Below are 17,993 nucleotides of genomic sequence, written 5' to 3' on the forward strand. Positions count from 1 at the left end.
ATAAAAACTTCCTTAATTCTTTTGCCATTGGAAAGGAAAATTTATTTAATTAAAATAATTTTCTCTTTTCAAATTATAATGGCCGGCCACTCTTCTCCCCAAAACAAGGAGAGTTTTAATTAAAACAAAAATTAAAACTTCCTAATTTGTTTCTAGAAATTTATAAAAATTTCTCCAATAATTTTAATCCCTTCATGATTGGTTAATAAAAAGAAATTTTATAAATTAAAATCTTTCTTTTAAACATGTGGATAATTTCCAAAAAGGAAAGTTATCTCTAAAAATTAAAATATCCTTTCAATCTACAAATAAGGAAAGATATTAAATCTTTTCTTAATCTTTTGTAGAAACTAATAAAAGAGAATTTTTAATTTTCAAACTTTCTTTTAAATCATAAATATAATTTAAAGGAAAGTTTTTACCAAAATTAAAATCAACCTTTTAATCTACAAATAAGGAAAGAGATTTTAACTCTTCTCTTAATCTTTTGTAGAATCTTATAAAAGGAAGGATTTAAATTTTTAAACTCTCTTTTAAATTATATTATCCACATAAGAAAAATTTTAAAATTAAAATTCCTTTTTATTTTAATAGGGACAGCCACATGAATTCACCTATGAACATACCCATGGCCGGTCCTAGCTTGGTCTCCAAGATAGCTTGGCCGGCCCCTATAGGATGGGTAAGAAGGTGGGTATAGTACTCTATAATTAAAAGGCTACGATAGGGACCGAGAGGAGGAATTGGTTTTGGTCTCCCGATAAAATTAAGCATCCCGTGCTCGCCCCGAACACACAACTTAATTTTATCAATAATAATTCATTCCACTAGAGAACTATTATTGAACTACCGCACCAATCCCAAATTACATTTTGGGCTCCTTCTTATCATGAGTGTGTTAGTCTCCCTGTGTTTAAGATAACAAATGTCCACTAATTAAGTAAGTTACTGACAACTCACTTAATTAATATCTAGCTCCAAGAGTAGTACCACTCAACTTCATCGTCATGTCGGACTAAGTCCACCTGCAGGGTTTAACATGACAATCCTTATGAGCTCCTCTTGGGGATATTCTCAACCTAGATCACTAGGACACAGTTTCCTTCTATAATCAACAACACACACTATAAGTGATATCATTTCCCAACTTATCGGGCTTATTGATTTATTGAACTAAATCTCACCCATTGATAAATTAAAGAAATAAATATCAAATATATGTGCTTGTTATTATATTAGGATTAAGAGCACACACTTCCATAATAACTGAGGTCTTTGTTCCTTTATAAAGTCAGTATAAAAGGAACGACCTCAAATGGTCCTACTAAATACACTCTAAGTGTACTAGTGTAATTATATAGTTAAGATAAACTAATACCTAATTACACTATGACCTTTCAATGGTTTGTTCCTTTCCATCTTGGTCGTGAGCCACTGTTTATAATTTATAAGGAACCGATAATATGATCTTCTGTGTGTGACACCACACACCATGTTATCTACAATATAAATTAATTGAGCAACTACATTTATCATAAATGTAGACATTTGACCAATGTGATTCTTATTTCTAGATAAATGTTCATACCAAAAGCTAGGCTTTTAGTATACACTCTAACAATCTCCCACTTATACTAAAAGATTAAGCTGCCATATCTGCTGCCATACATCTGATTCCCAAGCCTTTCAAAAAGCTCTTGCCGTAAGGACCTTAGGTTATCATCTGATGCAATCTAGGCGGCAACAACTTCTCCTCGTTATACAATTTCTTGTATTGGGTAGTACTTGCGCTCTATTGTGTTTTCTTGCCTTATAGACTCATGGTTTCTTCGAGTTTGTTACTGCACCATTATTATTACAATAAATTGTAATAATCTTTGGACAAACTAGAAATTATATCTAAGTCTATCTTGAGGTAATTAAGTCATTCAGCTTTTATGGCTACCTCAGAGGCTTGCCATATACTCAGCTTCTATAGTGGAGTCCAGAAAAAACACCTATGCTTATCACTCTTCCATAGTTATGACTTTTCCTCCTAAAGTAAACACAAAACCCCGAGGTCGACTTATTATTGTCCCTATCCGATTGGAAGTCAAAATCCGTGTAACCCACAGGGACCAAATTAACTGCCTTGTAAGCTAGCATATAATCTCTAGCGCCTCTAAGGTACTTTAATATATGCTTTACTGCAGTCCAATGTCCTTGTCTAGGGTTACTTTGATATCTGCAAACAAAGCCCTTGGTAAAACAGATTTCTGATCTCGTGCATAGCATACATTAGGCTTCCGATAGCCGAAGCATAAAGAACTGCCTTTATTTCCTTTATCTCCTTTGATGTCTACAGAAACATATCTTTAGATAAAGTTACTCCATCCTAAAAAGTAAGAAACCTTTCTTGGAGTTTTGCATGCTTAAAACGAGCAAGGATTTTTCTGATGTATGAAGCTTGGAATAAGTAAAATATTCTTTTCTTGCGATCCCTTATATTTTGATCTCAAGAATATATACATTCTTCCAAGTCCTTTATATCGAATTGTTTGGACAACCATACCCTTACTTCTGACAACATTTTGATATTGTTTCCAACTACCAAAAATGTTATCTACGTATAGTACAAGAAATACCACCACGCTTTCATCACACCTTTTGTATACACAAGACTTATCCAGTTACTAAATGAATCCAAAGGTCTGGATTACTTTGATAAACTGGATGTTCCAAGACCTTGAAGCTTTGTATCAATCCATAGACTGATTGAGCTTGCACACAAGATGCTCTTAGCCCTTTGCAATGAACCCTCCTGGTTGCTTTATATGGATGCTTTCTTCAAGACTTCCATTAAGGAATGTTGTCTTGACATCCACTTACCAAATAGATAAAAGAATCCGGATAGACTTAAGCATGACTACCAGTGAAAAAGTTTCCTTTTTCATCTAGCCTTGCTTTGAAAGTTTCTACCTTCCTGTCTATCCCTCTTTTCCTATTATAGACCTTTTTATACCCAAAGGCTTTTACACCATTTGATGGTTCTACAAGCTTCCAGATTTTATTAGAATACATATATTCTAATTCTGTTATTTATTACTCTTTGCCAAGATATTGCATCTTTATCTTGGAGTGTTTCGTCATATGTCCGGAGATCAGGTTCATGTCCTCCAGGGATCGAGTCCAAAAACTCTCCCAAAACATGAATCTTTTTAGGTTGCTTAACAACCCTCCCATTACGACAAGGTACTTTCTGCAATTGTGTATCATTTGTGATACGTGTTGCAGTTTCCTTGTGATATCTCATCTTGTACAGTTGGTACTAGATTAGACATGCCTTTTAATATTTCCTTAAGAACAAATTTTCTTATGGGCACGTGGTTTATTACATAGTCTTTTTCTAAAAATCGGTCATTGATGCTAATAATGACCTTCTGATTTTTAAGACTATAAACCTACTTTCATTTCTCTAGGATAACCCACAAACAAGTGAATTCCTGTCCAACTTATCATTGTCTCTCTTCAGCATATGTGCTGGACTACCCGTATCCGAATATGTTTCGAAATAGGCTTATGCTTATTCAGCAATTCTATATGAGTAGAGAGTTCTGACTTTGGAAGGTACTATATTCACTTCCGTTTCCAGAGTATATCCTAAAAATGATTTTGGTAATATTCTAAATAAGTCATCAATCTACTTATTTCCATAAGAGTCCTATACCTTCCTTTTTCTTCACCATTCTGTTGGGGTGTACCAGGTGCAGTTAGTTGGGATTGAATCCCTACTTCTGATAAGTGACTCCTAAATTCTCCCAAGAGGTACTTGCCACTATGTTCTTACCATAGTGACTTTTACTTTAACATTTCTCCGCATCAGCCTTGTACTATTTGAACTAATCAAAGTACTTAGTCTTGCGGTACATTAAGTAAATTTATTTGTATCTTGAATAGTTGTATATAAAATAGACGAAATATTCAATACTACCTCTTGTCTGGATTGTCATAGGATCACACAAATCAGAATGAACCAATTTCAACATATCTTTGACTCCATACCCCTTAGACTTAAAAGCTTCTTGGTTATTTTTCCTTCCAAGTAAGACTCGCAGGTTGGAAAGATTTCCACTACTAATGAACCCAAAAGTTCATCAGCTACCAATGAATCCTACTCAAGTTAATATAACCTAGCCTTAGATGCCAAAGATATTAATGGTTCATTTCCGAAGGTTGCTTTCTGTTAAAATTAGAAGATGCGTTACTAATTTTCATTTGTTGTATCTTGAGAGTTATTGGATTTATAAATTGCCAGCCAACGTACCAGAACAGATAACTTCCCTCTTTTTCTTAATAACAACTTTGTTATTAAAAGAGACAGAATATCAAGTTCTTTGAATAGTTTAGAAACTGAAAACTAGTTCTTTCTAAACTTGGTGCGTAAAGACAATTACTCAAAAATCCATGTTTTGTTCTTATCAAAAGATAAACATCTCCCACTGCAACAACTACCATTTTTACAGTAGTGCCCATGTTGATGGTGTTTTAATTTCATTTAGTTGTCGGGTTTCCTGGAACCCTGCAATGAATTGCGGACATGATTGATGGCATCTGTATCTACACTCAAAGTTCTGGTAGATAACACCACTAAACATGTTTCAACTAATGAATTAAATACACCTATATTGTTCTTAGTTCTAAGAAGACAGTCTACCTTAATGTCCAAGTCCTATTTCCAATCATTACAATTGGGACTACTAAGTCTTTTCTATAGTATGACTATTAGGGATTGACAAACATTTTAAATCCTAAGAATTACAAAAATATTTGGTCAAGATCAACTCCTTAAAATTTCCATGAATTTTGTGTATACAAAATCGAAGAGGAGATTTTATTCATTAATTTTATTATCTCGTCAACTTTACTTTATGACGAATAAAATTAATAGTTGATCTGTCTTTGATCAAATATTTGGTCAAAAATTTTTGAATTTAAAAAAATATTGATTCCTCAAACAATATTATTTAAATTCACCAACACCTAAAACACCGTGAATTTTGCATGCCACGTTAGTGTGGACGTATACAAATTCAACATTTGTAAAAGGAGGGTTTTAACCCATTAATTTTATTATCTTGTCAACCTATCTTTTTGACAAATAAAATTAATAGTTGGTATCATTTGGTCACACAAATAATAGTAGTGACTCCGATGGGGAGGATACTATTAGATGTGTCTAAGTGTATACCATTACTTGACACTAAGTCCATTAATAAGATTATGCCCCTTCCGTTGGGGAAGATCACACGCTCTTAATTAACTTCCTATAGTCATCCAAAAATGGAAGTCTGTTCTAGTGATCCACAAACAAGCTCATCCGTTATGGAGGAAGGCACTCAGAGCCAACGCGCAAGCTTGTTTGTATCACTTACAAACCAGTAATGGAGACCATGGGATTTTGTAACGACCCGCCTTCTGGGCACTGGCTGTAAGGCCGATCGTCACAATAATGCTAAACTATACTGTGCGGAAAGCTGGGCTAATTAAAATTTTACTCTACTAATGACGGATACAACTGATAAGAAAGGTCTAAAGACCTCCTTTGCTGGTGTACATATGCTAAGAAGGGGAAACTGAACATCCCAACTGAGCTAGAGACTAGAAACTAACTTCCCAACTACCTACCGGCCTGCTGATCGATCTACAGATCGATCGAAGCTGGGGACGTTTCTGTTCCCAACTGGATCGGTCGGCTGACCGATCCAGGTGTGGCTGGATCGGTCGGTCAGACCGATCCAGGTATGTCTGGATCGGTCGACTGACCGATCCAGGCACCCGAAACACCTGCAATCGCTACTGTATCGCGCTGGATCGGTCGGCACGACCCAGGCTCTGATTGGTCTGGAGACCGATCAGAGTTCTGATTTCGCCCGGGAACTCTGATTTCAGCACTTTGGCGTGCCAAAATCTCACACAACAATTCTAAAATCAATGGAAATACATTCTAACAACTATTAACCAGCATTCTAACATAATTACTAACAAACTAAATGAATCTCCCATGATTTAAACACTCTAAGGTTCAAAATTGCATAAAGGAAGAAATACTAAGACTTCTACTATTTAAGCTTACTAAAACCCCTGAGGATCTTTTATTCCAGTTCCTTCCACACACATCCTGATCTGCATTGACCTCCAGCCTCCGCTACTGGTCCACTTTTCCTTTACCTTTATCTGCAGTATAAGAAAAGTAGTATCTATAAGCTAAAAAGCTTAGTAAGAAACCATCTACCTCACAAAAACATGCAACGATGCAAATATGATTTTAAATCATGCTGTTTAAAACCTATGCTGGATATACTGAATAAACTAAGCATGGCATGGCATATAAGCATACAATCATGGCATATCTAAAGCTGAACATATAAACATGGATAACAACTGCACATAAAGTTATCATGCATATTCACACGGAAAAACTAAGCTGGAGCATGATATTGTTACTGAAACTGAACTAAGCCAATCTTAAACTATAATCACTGGATTAGATTAGGAGTTTGAAAGCTAATATCATAATAAGTGAAAATAGTAATCATGCTGCTGTTTGGGCCCGACAACTGCACTTGCTATGCGCGCATCTCTAACTAGACCCGGGGTTGCAAATCCCGAATTTAGTAGAGCTACTAGGTTATCTAAACCTAGGGACCGACTATGGGAGCCCAGCCCAATGGATATCTAATCCAGTACAGTGCCAACTGAAAAGTAAAATACTGAGTATAGCTAAATTCTAAATAGTTTCTAGGTTATCCGAACCTAGAGCTAGGTTGTCTGAACCTAGAGGCGTGTGAGCCCACCCATTGGACCGTAGTCCCATATAAGCTAGGATAACTGATTTACTGATTTAGATGCTTCTAATGCATTCAACTGTGCTAATAAAAATACCTAGGTTGCATTTTTTCTAAGCTAGTTATTTAATCGACCACCTAGTGTGCTTTAACTCCCCTCTCTATTAGGGAGACTACCTTTAGGCACCCAACATCATCTAAACCTCCAACTGAAGGAGAAAAGACGTGTCCGACCCATCTAAAGGTACTCACTAAATCCCTAAACCTGCGAGGAAGGTTAAATACACCCTATATGTCGAAAACATACGCATATAACTAAACTAATGCACAGAAAATCAAACGGTAGCTATTATACTGCAGGTGAGGGGTTTCTTACCTCCTGTTCGTAATTTATTACGATTCTATTCGCTAGAATTCCGGTGGAGATGACCTTCTCGACGATCCGCTCACGTCTTTGCGTTCCTCTCGCGGAGAAGAACCTCTTTCGTGTTGGAGTCGTCGCCGGATGATGATCCGAGAGCCCTTGGAGCTTGGGCGCCGAGAGAGGAGGAAGAGGAAGGTGTCGGCGTGAGGCTTTGGAGAGGAAGGGTTTTGCCGAACCAATAAAAGAAAATAACCCAAACCCCACTTAAACCTTCTATTTATATTAAGTGGTAATTCCGGCCCAACTCTAATATAAATTAAATCGTCTCCCTTTCCTTTCAGCACGGCCCTGCTGGGTTCACCGGTTACTAGCATTATCCCTTACACCATAGGTCTCGGGTTCGATTCCCGCCTAAGCTATTTTATTCTTTTAATTATTTTTGCTACTTCCGCTACTCGGAAAATTCCGGAAAAATATCTAAAAATTCCAGAAAAATCATAGAATAATTCTAATGCAAGTTTGAGAATTTTCGGGCGTTACAATCCCCCATACCTTATAAAAAGTTCGTCCTCGAACTTAGAACAATTCTGGGTACTTCTGTCTCCCAAGTTGCCTCTTCTGCTGTGTGACTATGCCAAATGACTTTGACTAATGGTACTTCCTTGTTCCGCAATTTCTTAACTGTTCGGTCTATTATCTGAATAGGCCGACTATCATAACTGAGATCTTCGCGGATCTGTACCGACTGGGACTCAATCACCTGGGTGGCATCTGGGGTATGCTTCTTCAGCATAGAGACATGAAATACGTTGTGGACAGCTGGCATTTCCTGGGGTAGCTCTAGCTCATATGCTACCTTGCCCACTCTTCTGCTAATAAGATATGGTCCCACATATCTGGGACTTAGCTTGCCCTTTTTCCCAAAACGCATTACTCCCTTCATGGGAGCCACTCTGAGGAACACTGAATCCCCAACTGAAATGTGCCGCGTATCAGCGTAGCTCTTCTGGCGGCTCTGAGCTGTCTCTATCCTCTGGCGGATCTGCTGTATGGCTGTTGTGGTATCTGCGACTAGATCTGTCTGAAGCTCTAGTTCCTTCTGTTCACCACTCTCGTACCAGCAAATTGGAGATCTACACCTCCGCCCATAGAGAGCCTCGTAAGGTGTCATGCCGATAGTGGCCTGATAACTGTTGTTGTATGCAAATTCTGCTAAACTCAGGATATTTACGAACTTCCTTGAAGTCTAGGGCACAGCTCGGAGCATATCTTGAGTACTGGTTTACTCTCTCGTCGACCATCGTGCGAGGATGGAATCTTGTCTTGAACTTTAACTTAGTGCCCATCACTGTACACACTCCCAGAAGTGTGATGTGAATCTGCTGTCTCTGTCTGAAATGATGGTTCGTGGGACTCCATGTAGTCTGACGATCTCCTGGAGATACAACTGAGCTAGCTTCTCCACGGAGTAGGATATCTTGATAGCTAAGAAGTGGGCTGATTTAGTCAACCTGTCGACTATTACCCAGATGGCGTCAAAACCATTCGTGGTTCTGGGCAGTCCCACTATGAAATCCATAGAGATATCCTCCCACTTCCACTCTGGAATCTGTATAGGCTGCAGAACTCCCCCTGGTCGCTCATGTTCTGCCTTGACCCTCTGACAGGTGAGGCAGGTGCTAACATATCTGGCGATGTCTCGCTTCATCCCGGGCCACCAAAAATGTTTCTTCAGGTCTTGATACATTTTAGTGGAACCTGGATGCATCGCATAGGGAGTCTTGTGAGCCTCATCAATAATCTGTCTCCGTAGCTCCTCCTGATCGGGAACACAGAGTCTGTCACCGAAATACAACACCCCGCTATCGGACACTCTGAATTCTCTACTTTCTGATTCTGCTTGATTTTCTGAATTCCAGGGTCCTGCTCCTGAGCTGACTGAATATCACCAAGTAAGGTAGACTCTAAGGTCATAGTAGAGAGCTGTCCAACGATGAGTTCGAGACCGAAATCTGCGAACTCCTTCTGTAGGGGCGGTGACATGGCTGTAAGAGATAATAAGGTAGCACTGGATTTTCTGCTAAGTGCGTCGGCTACCTTATTGGCTTTCCCTGGATGGTAGAGGATGTCTATATCGTAGTCTTTGACCAGCTCAAGCCATCTGCGCTGTCGCATGTTCAGATCCTTCTGAGTGAAGAAGTACTTCAGACTCTGATGATCTGTATACACTCTGCACTGAGCTCCATATAAGTAATGTCTCCAAATTTTGAGAGCGAACACTACTGCTGCAAGCTCAAGGTCATGAGTAGGGTAATTCTTCTCATAATCCTTGAGTTGTCTGGAGGCATAGGCGATCACCTTGCCGTTTTGCATCAGTACTGCTCCTAGTCCCAACTTAGAGGCATCACTATAGATGTCAAAGCTGCTGGTGTCGTCTGGTAGAGCCAAAATGGGAGCACTGGTCAATCTCCTTTTTAGCTCGCTGAAGCTGTTCTCACAGTCCTCTGTCCACTGAAATTTCCTGTTCTTTCTGGTAAGAGCTGTCAGTGGGGAGGCTATCCTGGAGAAGTCCTCTACAAATTTTCTGTAATATCCTGCTAATCCCAGAAAGCTCCTGATTTCGCTGGCGTTCTTAGGTCTCTTCCAGTTACTTACTGCTTCTATCTTGCTGGGATCTACCATAACACCATCCTTGGAGATGATGTGACCCAGGAAGGACACCTGATCTAACGAAAATTCACATTTCGTGAACTTGGCGTATAGCTGGTTCTGCTGAAGTGTCTGTAGTACTGTCTTCAGGTGCTCTGCATGTTCTTCCTGAGTTCCTGAGTAGATAAGAATGTCATCGATAAACACAATAACAAACTTATCTAAATACTCCCTGAATACTCTGTTCATGAGATCCATGAATGTAGTGGAGCATCGATAAGAATAGATATCTCCACAATTGCATGATATTGTCCACTTTGGGTATATCCCCTCTTTAACCTTCACTGGTGATAACTCGATCGAGATCTATCTTAGAGAACACTGCGCTCCTTGATTTGGTCGAACAGGTCATCGATTCTGGGAAGGGGATACCTGTTCTTGATTGTGACTTGGTTCAGTGATCTGTAGTCTATGCACAGTCGCATGCTTCCATCCTTCTTCTTCACGAACAACACAGGCGCTCCCCATGGTGAGTGACTAGGGCGTATGTAACCCTTGTCGAGCAGCTCCTGTAGTTGCTCCTGAAGTTCCTTCAACTCTGCTGGAGCCATGCGATATAGCGCTTTGGAAATAGGATTGGTGCCGGGGAAGAGCTCTATCTCAAATTCAATCTCCCTGACTGGTGCTAGGCCTGGTAACTCCTCAGGGAAGACTGCTGGGTAGTCACATACAACTCGGACCCCTGCTAGCTGTTGGTCCTTGTCCTGGCTGGTATTGACTACATGTGCTAGGTACCCCGTACAACCCGAATCCATCAACTTCTGTGCCTTCATAACTGAGAGAAATTTTCTGGCTTTTCTCTTTGGTTCTCCGATGTACTCGAACTGTGTTTCTGCTTCGGGTTGGAATACGACCTTCTATTTACGGCACTCTATGGAAGCACCGTATTTGATCAGGAAGTCCATTCCAAGGATGACGTCGTAGTCAGTCATTTCCAGCAGGATCAGATCACAAAAGAGTTCCCTGTCTGCTATAATGACCGGCACTGCTCTGAGCCAGTGCGTGGATGCCATGATCTCTCCTGAAGGTAGTGCCGTCAGAAACTGACCACTGAGTACCTCTGAGGGTATTTCTAATTTTTCGGAGAACACCCTGGCTATATATGAATGGGTTGTTCCAGTATCAAATAAAACAGTAGCACTATACTGAAAAATGCTAATCTGACCTGTGACCACTGTCGAGGCATTGGCTACGTCCTCTCTGGTGAGTGAGTTGATCCTCGCATTCGCCGTAGCTGGAGGGGCTTCTAACCTGCCCTGGGTACTCAATAGCTGAGTATAGCTAAACTGTTCTAAATAGCTGAGTATAGGTTATCTGAACCTAGAGCTAGGTTGTCTGAACCTAGAGGCGACTGTGGGAGCCCACCCATTGGACCGTAGTCCCATATAAGCTAGGATAACTGATTTACTGATTTAGATGCTTCTAATGCATTCAACTGTGCTAATAAAAATACCTAGGTTGCATTTTTTCTAAGCTAGTTATTTAATCGACCACCTAGTGTGCTTTAACTCCCCTCTCTATTAGGGAGACTACCTTTAGGCACCCAACATCATCTAAACCTCCAACTGAAGGAGAAAAGACGTGTCCGGCCCATCTAAAGGTACTCACTAAATCCCTAAACCTGCGAGGAAGGTTAAATACACCCTATATGTCGAAAACATACGCATATAACTAAACTAATGCACAGAAAATCAAACGGTAGCTATTATACTGCAGGTGAGGGGTTTCTTACCTCCTGTTCGTAATTTCTTACGATTCTATTCGCTAGAATTCCGGTGGAGATGACCTTCTCAACGATCCGCTCACGTCTTTGCGTTCCTCTCGCGGAGAAGAACCTCTTTCGTGTTGGAGTCGTCGCCGGATGATGATCCGAGAGCCCTTGGAGCTTGGGCGCCGAGAGAGGAGGAAGAGGAAGGTGTCGGCGTGAGGCTTTGGAGAAGAAGGGTTTTGCCGAACCAATAAAAGAAAATAACCCAAACCCCACTTAAACCTTCTATTTATATTAAGTGGTAATTCCGGCCCAACTCTAATATAAATTAAATCGTCTCCCTTTCCTTTCAGCACGGCCCTGCTGGGTTCACCGGTTACTAGCATTATCCCTTACACCATAGGTCTCGGGTTCGATTCCCGCCTAAGCTATTTTATTCTTTTAATTATTTTTGCTACTTCCGCTACTCGGAAAATTCCGGAAAAATATCTAAAAATTTCAGAAAAATCATAGAATAATTCTAATGCAAGTTTGAGAATTTTCGGGCGTTACAGATTTACTTAAAAATCCCTCTCCCACTTAGTTATTTATAAATGAGGAATTTTAACTATGCTAACCTACTAAATATGTAAACTAACATGCACACACAGCACAATATAAAAGCAATAAATAGAAAATCTAATTTTCAACTATTATGACTTTTATCTCTTGTTGTCCTCCGTGTGTTGTCATCCCAAGCTGCTGCCATATTTGGCCACTGCCACCGGGTCTAGCTGTCGCATCCATCTTGCTCCTAGTTCCGCTGCGCCTCTGGTCCTTAGAAGGTTCCACGCTTTGCAAGATTCGATCCGCGACATAAATAGAATTTTACATTTTGATCCTATATTCCTTGAAGGAATGTACATGTAAACTAGATCGAACATAAAATAAAATTTACATCCATCGATCCTATATTCCATAAAAGGAATGTACATATAACTAGATCAAAAATAAAATCCTAATAAAACTAAATACAGCTCTTGCTGTATTTTATAATACAATCATGCACACACAATAAAATGCCCTTGACAAGTCCAAGGGTCCAATCACACACATAATAACTATAAGCCATAATAGTTGGATCCTGCATCCACAATGTTAGCACATCCTACTATTAATGTAACGACCACCCTTCTTACTACTACTACACTCTAAGGATGACCGTTACTTGACTACTAACTCTACTTAACCGGTATGATAAAAAAAATCACATGGAAACCCTACCTAAAAATTTCGGCAGAGTCTCCCCTGTACCGGTGACCATATCCGTAAATACATATAGAGTATACTCAGCCACAGGCGGCTGGAACATATATTTTCACAACCACGCAGTTTAATAAATCAAAACATGCAGGTAATGAAAAGCGGAAACATAACTTCTTACTACAAAATTTTCTTATCAACTTAATAAGAAATTAAACTAAACAAATTCTTAAACTAAGTGAGTTCTTTAGCTAAGTCCAAAGGATCTCCATAGTCCACACATCATACACCATCACAGCATCTCCTTGTCGCCTTCTTCCTTATACTTTAGCTTTTCCTTTATCTGCAGTAGGAGGAAAATAGTATCTATAAGCTAAAAGCTTAGTGAGCGCTATCCTACTCACAAAAACTCGATATGCATGTATATAAATAAAAACATGCTAAAACTGAATGCTAACATGTAAAGCTACTCATGCTCATAAATAACTAAGAAATCAACTAACTGAAAAGCTAACATGTATAGCTACTCATGCTCATAAATAGCAAAGGAATCATGCTAACTGAAATACTAAACATGTATAGCTAATCATGCTCATAAATAGCAAAGAAATCAACTAACTGAAAAGCTAACATGTATAGCTACTCATGCTCATAAATAGCAAAGAAATCAACTAACTGAAAAACTAACATGTATAGCTAATCATGCTCATAAATAGCAAAGGAATCATACTAACTAAAATACTAAACATGTATAGCTAATCATAGAACTATCATGTGTATCAATAGGAAACTGAACTGATACATTAGCTGAACTAATTAATGCTAAACTGAGTCTAACTTGTATTCACATAACTAATTTGTGAAGTTTTGAAAACTATTTACATAATAGATCAAAATAGTAATCATGCTGCTGATGGGCCCGGCAACTGTACTTGCTGTGCGCGCATCCCTAACTAAACCCGGGATTGCAAGTTCCGAGTCTAGTAGGGTTTACTAGGTTATCTAAACCTAGGGACGACTGTGGGAGCCCAACCCAATGAATATCTAATCCAGTACAGTGCCACTGCTGAAAATAAAATACTGATTTCATAATTAATTTTCTTACCTTGCTTTAACTAGGTTATCTGAACCTAGAACTAGGTTATCTGAACCTAGAGGCGACTGTGGGAGCCCACCCATTGGACTGTAGTCCCATATAAGCTGAAGCAAGACTAAATAAGTTATTTTAAATGCTTCTACTGCATTAACTGAGCTATTAAAATGCCTACTGTAGCATTATATTGAGCTAAGCATTTTATCAAGCACTTGGTGTGCACTAGAACACACCCTACATACTGAAAATCTGTATACAAAGCTTAACATAAATCTGCATGCAAAGCCTATCTAAAATCTGCATGCTATAAAAAAATAGGACTGCTCATGTTATTCCAATAGCAAATAGGAAACTAGAACAACTTAAGCATGCTGTGATAGTAAAACAAATTCAACTACTAGGCATGCAATAGAATCTAGAAAATAAAGGAATCGTTGCTGCATGGAATTAACAGAATATCATGCTTCATCAGGAAATACTGAGAATTCGTACCAAGGTAAAGCTAGAAAAGGAAAACTGCACTTCTATTAGCAATAGAAAAGAAATATGCCAATGCTTAAAAAAAACTATTCTTACTAAGCAACCAACAACAAGATCTCAAGGCTGCTAATATGAAATTCATGAGGCATATCAAAAACCGAGATACTACAACTGAGATGCAAAAACTGCAGACAACCAAAAGGATACCAACGTGCTGCTATAGGATAAATTGCTATCAACTGATTAGCAAGAAGGCAAGCAAAAATCTTAAATCTATTCTAAAATCCCTAAACATCATGATTCTCTACAACTAAAATCTGAAAACCAAAGAAACAACCCCTCTTGTTCAGTGGCACGGCAGGAAATCAAAGGAAACAAAATACTCCAACATGAAACTGATCTGCATGCTACAAATCTGTTCTTAGGTTGCAAACTATTTAAGCAAATAAGGACAACACCGAAATAAATCCTAAACCTCCAATCCCTTCTCAAAAACTCACGGCAGCAAGCATAACTTCACAATCTCAACATCACGTCTCAAAACTCGAAGGAAACACCAAAACAAAACTCGAAACTATTCTCAAACCTCTAGAAATTCTAATTCTGTACAGCGTGCCCAAAAGCAAACAAAGGAGAATCAAAACTCGCGGAACTACTCCTACTGCAGGTGAGTAGCAACTCACCTCGCTGTTCTTGGACTTACAACCGGAGAGAAAAAGGCTGCTAGGATTCGGAGAAGTTGTTTCCTCAAAGATCTCTTGGTATCTACTTGTTCTTCTCGACGAGGGGATCACGAAGGTGTGGAGATCTCGCCGGAAAAAGTCCTCGTCGGCCGCCAAAGATGAGCCCTAGATTCGGCTCTGTTTCCGCCCGAGAGCCGGCGCCGTCGCGAGGGAAGGGTGAGGAAAAGTTTTGGTTTCGGGAAAAACTTAAGCTGTTTTTTTATAACTAAGATTTTTATTAATTACTATACCTTAAATATTATTCACTCTTTCTTTATTTAACATCGGCCGCCAGCACAGCTGGTTAGGCGGGTTTTGCTCGGGTCAAACGCCTCGACTTGGATCCCTCAGCCGCGCACTTTTAATTTCAATTTATTTTAAATGTCTCAACTATAGCTTAAATATTTGTTGCTGCCAATCAATTTAGCAACGACCGCTAGCCCAGTTGGTTGACCGAGTTTTGCTTAAGGCGTGGCTCTCAGGTTCGAAACTCGGCTGCAATCATTTTTCCTTCTTATTTATTTTAAACGTTCTAACTACTGCATATATATATTTCGCTCCATATAAGATTAATAAAAATCGTGTAGCTCAGCTGGTTGTGCTAGTTTTGCTCGAAGTCACATATTGCAGGTTCAAATCCTGGCTTCAACATATTCCTTTTCTCCTTTTTTTTTTAACACTTCTTCCTCTTGGTAAAAATATCAAACGAACTCCAAAAACTACATAAAAATACTCTAAAAATTTCTAAAAATCTCTAGAATATTTTAAAAATATTTCCAAATATTTTTATGGACTTTTAGAACTCTAAATCATGAAATTTGGGGTGTTACAATTAACCTGCCTAAATTATGTATGACATGTGCATAATTAAACTAATACCAAATACACAGAGGCAAAACCCTAGCTCTGATACCAATTGTTGGTTGCTACTCGGAAAACCTAGAGGTTCCACTGTACAAAAATTTTGTACAAAGATCTGAACCTTTTCCTAGCTACCATGTGTTCTTTTAAATTAAATTTTGGATCGCCTGCGGAACTTAACACGTTTGATCCAAAACTTAATCTATTCGTTCTTTTAGGTTTTGGCTTGGGTCTCCTGCCGAACTTAACACGTTCGACCCAAATCACCTTAAGTTATTAATTCCATTAAATATTAATTTCCATAATTGGTTCCCAGTACTGACGTGGCGAGGTACATGACCTTCTTGGATATGGGAGCAACCACCACCGACTAGACAAAACCTTTTATGGAAAGCTAATATTTAATTTCCTAAAATAACTTTAGGTTAACTGAAAAGAACAATCAAATCACAAGGGAAAGAAAAACAAAAGAACACTATATCGAAAACAAATTCGAAACTCTAGAATCGTATGTCTCTTGTATTTAGTATTATTTCCAAAAATAACTAGTATGATGCGGAAACAAAAATTACTAGTTATACCTTTTAGAAAGACCTCTTGATCTTCTACCGTATTCCTCTTCTAACCTCGGACGTTGTGTGGGCAACGATCTTCCGAGATGAGAACCACCAAGCACCTTCTTCTTCCTTACAAGTTTCGGCCATCAAAACTTCTCCTAGGATGAAGAGGTTCGGCCACCACCACCATGCTCCAAGGGATATTAGAAAAGAGGCTTCTTTTCTCTCCTTCTTCTTCTTCTTAGATCCGGCCACCAAAGCTATCTCCACCATGAGAAGGTTTTGGCCACACAAAGGAGAGGAGAGGAAAGAAAGGGCCGGCCACACCCAAGGAGAAAAGAGAGGAAAAATAGAATAGAGTCGTTAGCCTTGAAGCCTCCTCTACCCCCCTCTTTTATAATCCTTGGTCTTGGCAAATAAGGAAAATTTAATAAAAACTTCCTTAATTCTTTTGCCATTGGAAAGGAAAATTTATTTAATTAAAATAATTTTCTCTTTTCAAATTATAATGGCCGGCCACTCTTCTCCCCAAAACAAGGAGAGTTTTAATCAAAACAAAAATTAAAACTTCCTAATTTGTTTCTAGAAATTTATAAAAATTTCTCCAATAATTTTAATCCCTTCATGATTGGTTAATAAAAAGAAATTTTATAAATTAAAATCTTTCTTTTAAACATGTGGATAATTTCCAAAAAGGAAAGTTATCTCTAAAAATTAAAATCTCCTTTCAATCTACAAGTAAGGAAAGATATTAAATCTTTTCTTAATCTTTTGTAGAAACTAATAAAAGAGAATTTTTAATTTTCAAACTTTCTTTTAAATCATGAATATAATTAAAAGGAAAGTTTTTACCAAAATTAAAATCAACCTTTTAATCTACAAATAAGGAAAGAGATTTTAACTCTTCTCTTAATCTTTTGTAGAATCTTATAAAAGGAAGGATTTAAATTTTTAAACTCTCTTTTAAATTATATTATCCACATAAGAAAAATTTTAAAATTAAAATTCCTTTTTATTTTAATAGGGACAGCCACATGAATTCACCTATGAACATACCCATGGCCGGCCCTAGCTTGGTCTCCAAGCTAGCTTGGCCGGCCCTTATAGGATGGGTAAGAAGGTGGGTATAGTACTCTATAATTAAGAGACTACGATAGGGACCGAGAGGAGGAATTGATTTTGGTCTCCCGATAAAATTAAGCATCCCGTGCTCGCCCCGAACACACAACTTAATTTTATCAATAATAATTCATTCCACTAGAGAACTATTATTGAACTACCGCACCAATCCCAAATTACATTTTGGGCTCCTTCTTATCATAAGTGTGTTAGTCTCCCTGTGTTTAAGATAACAAATGTCCACTAATTAAGTAAGTTACTGACAACTCACTTAATTAATATCTAGCTCCAAGAGTAGTACCACTCAACTTCAT

This window comes from Zingiber officinale, chromosome 9B, assembly GCF_018446385.1.
Source record: "Zingiber officinale cultivar Zhangliang chromosome 9B, Zo_v1.1, whole genome shotgun sequence".
Taxonomy (NCBI): domain Eukaryota; kingdom Viridiplantae; phylum Streptophyta; class Magnoliopsida; order Zingiberales; family Zingiberaceae; genus Zingiber; species Zingiber officinale.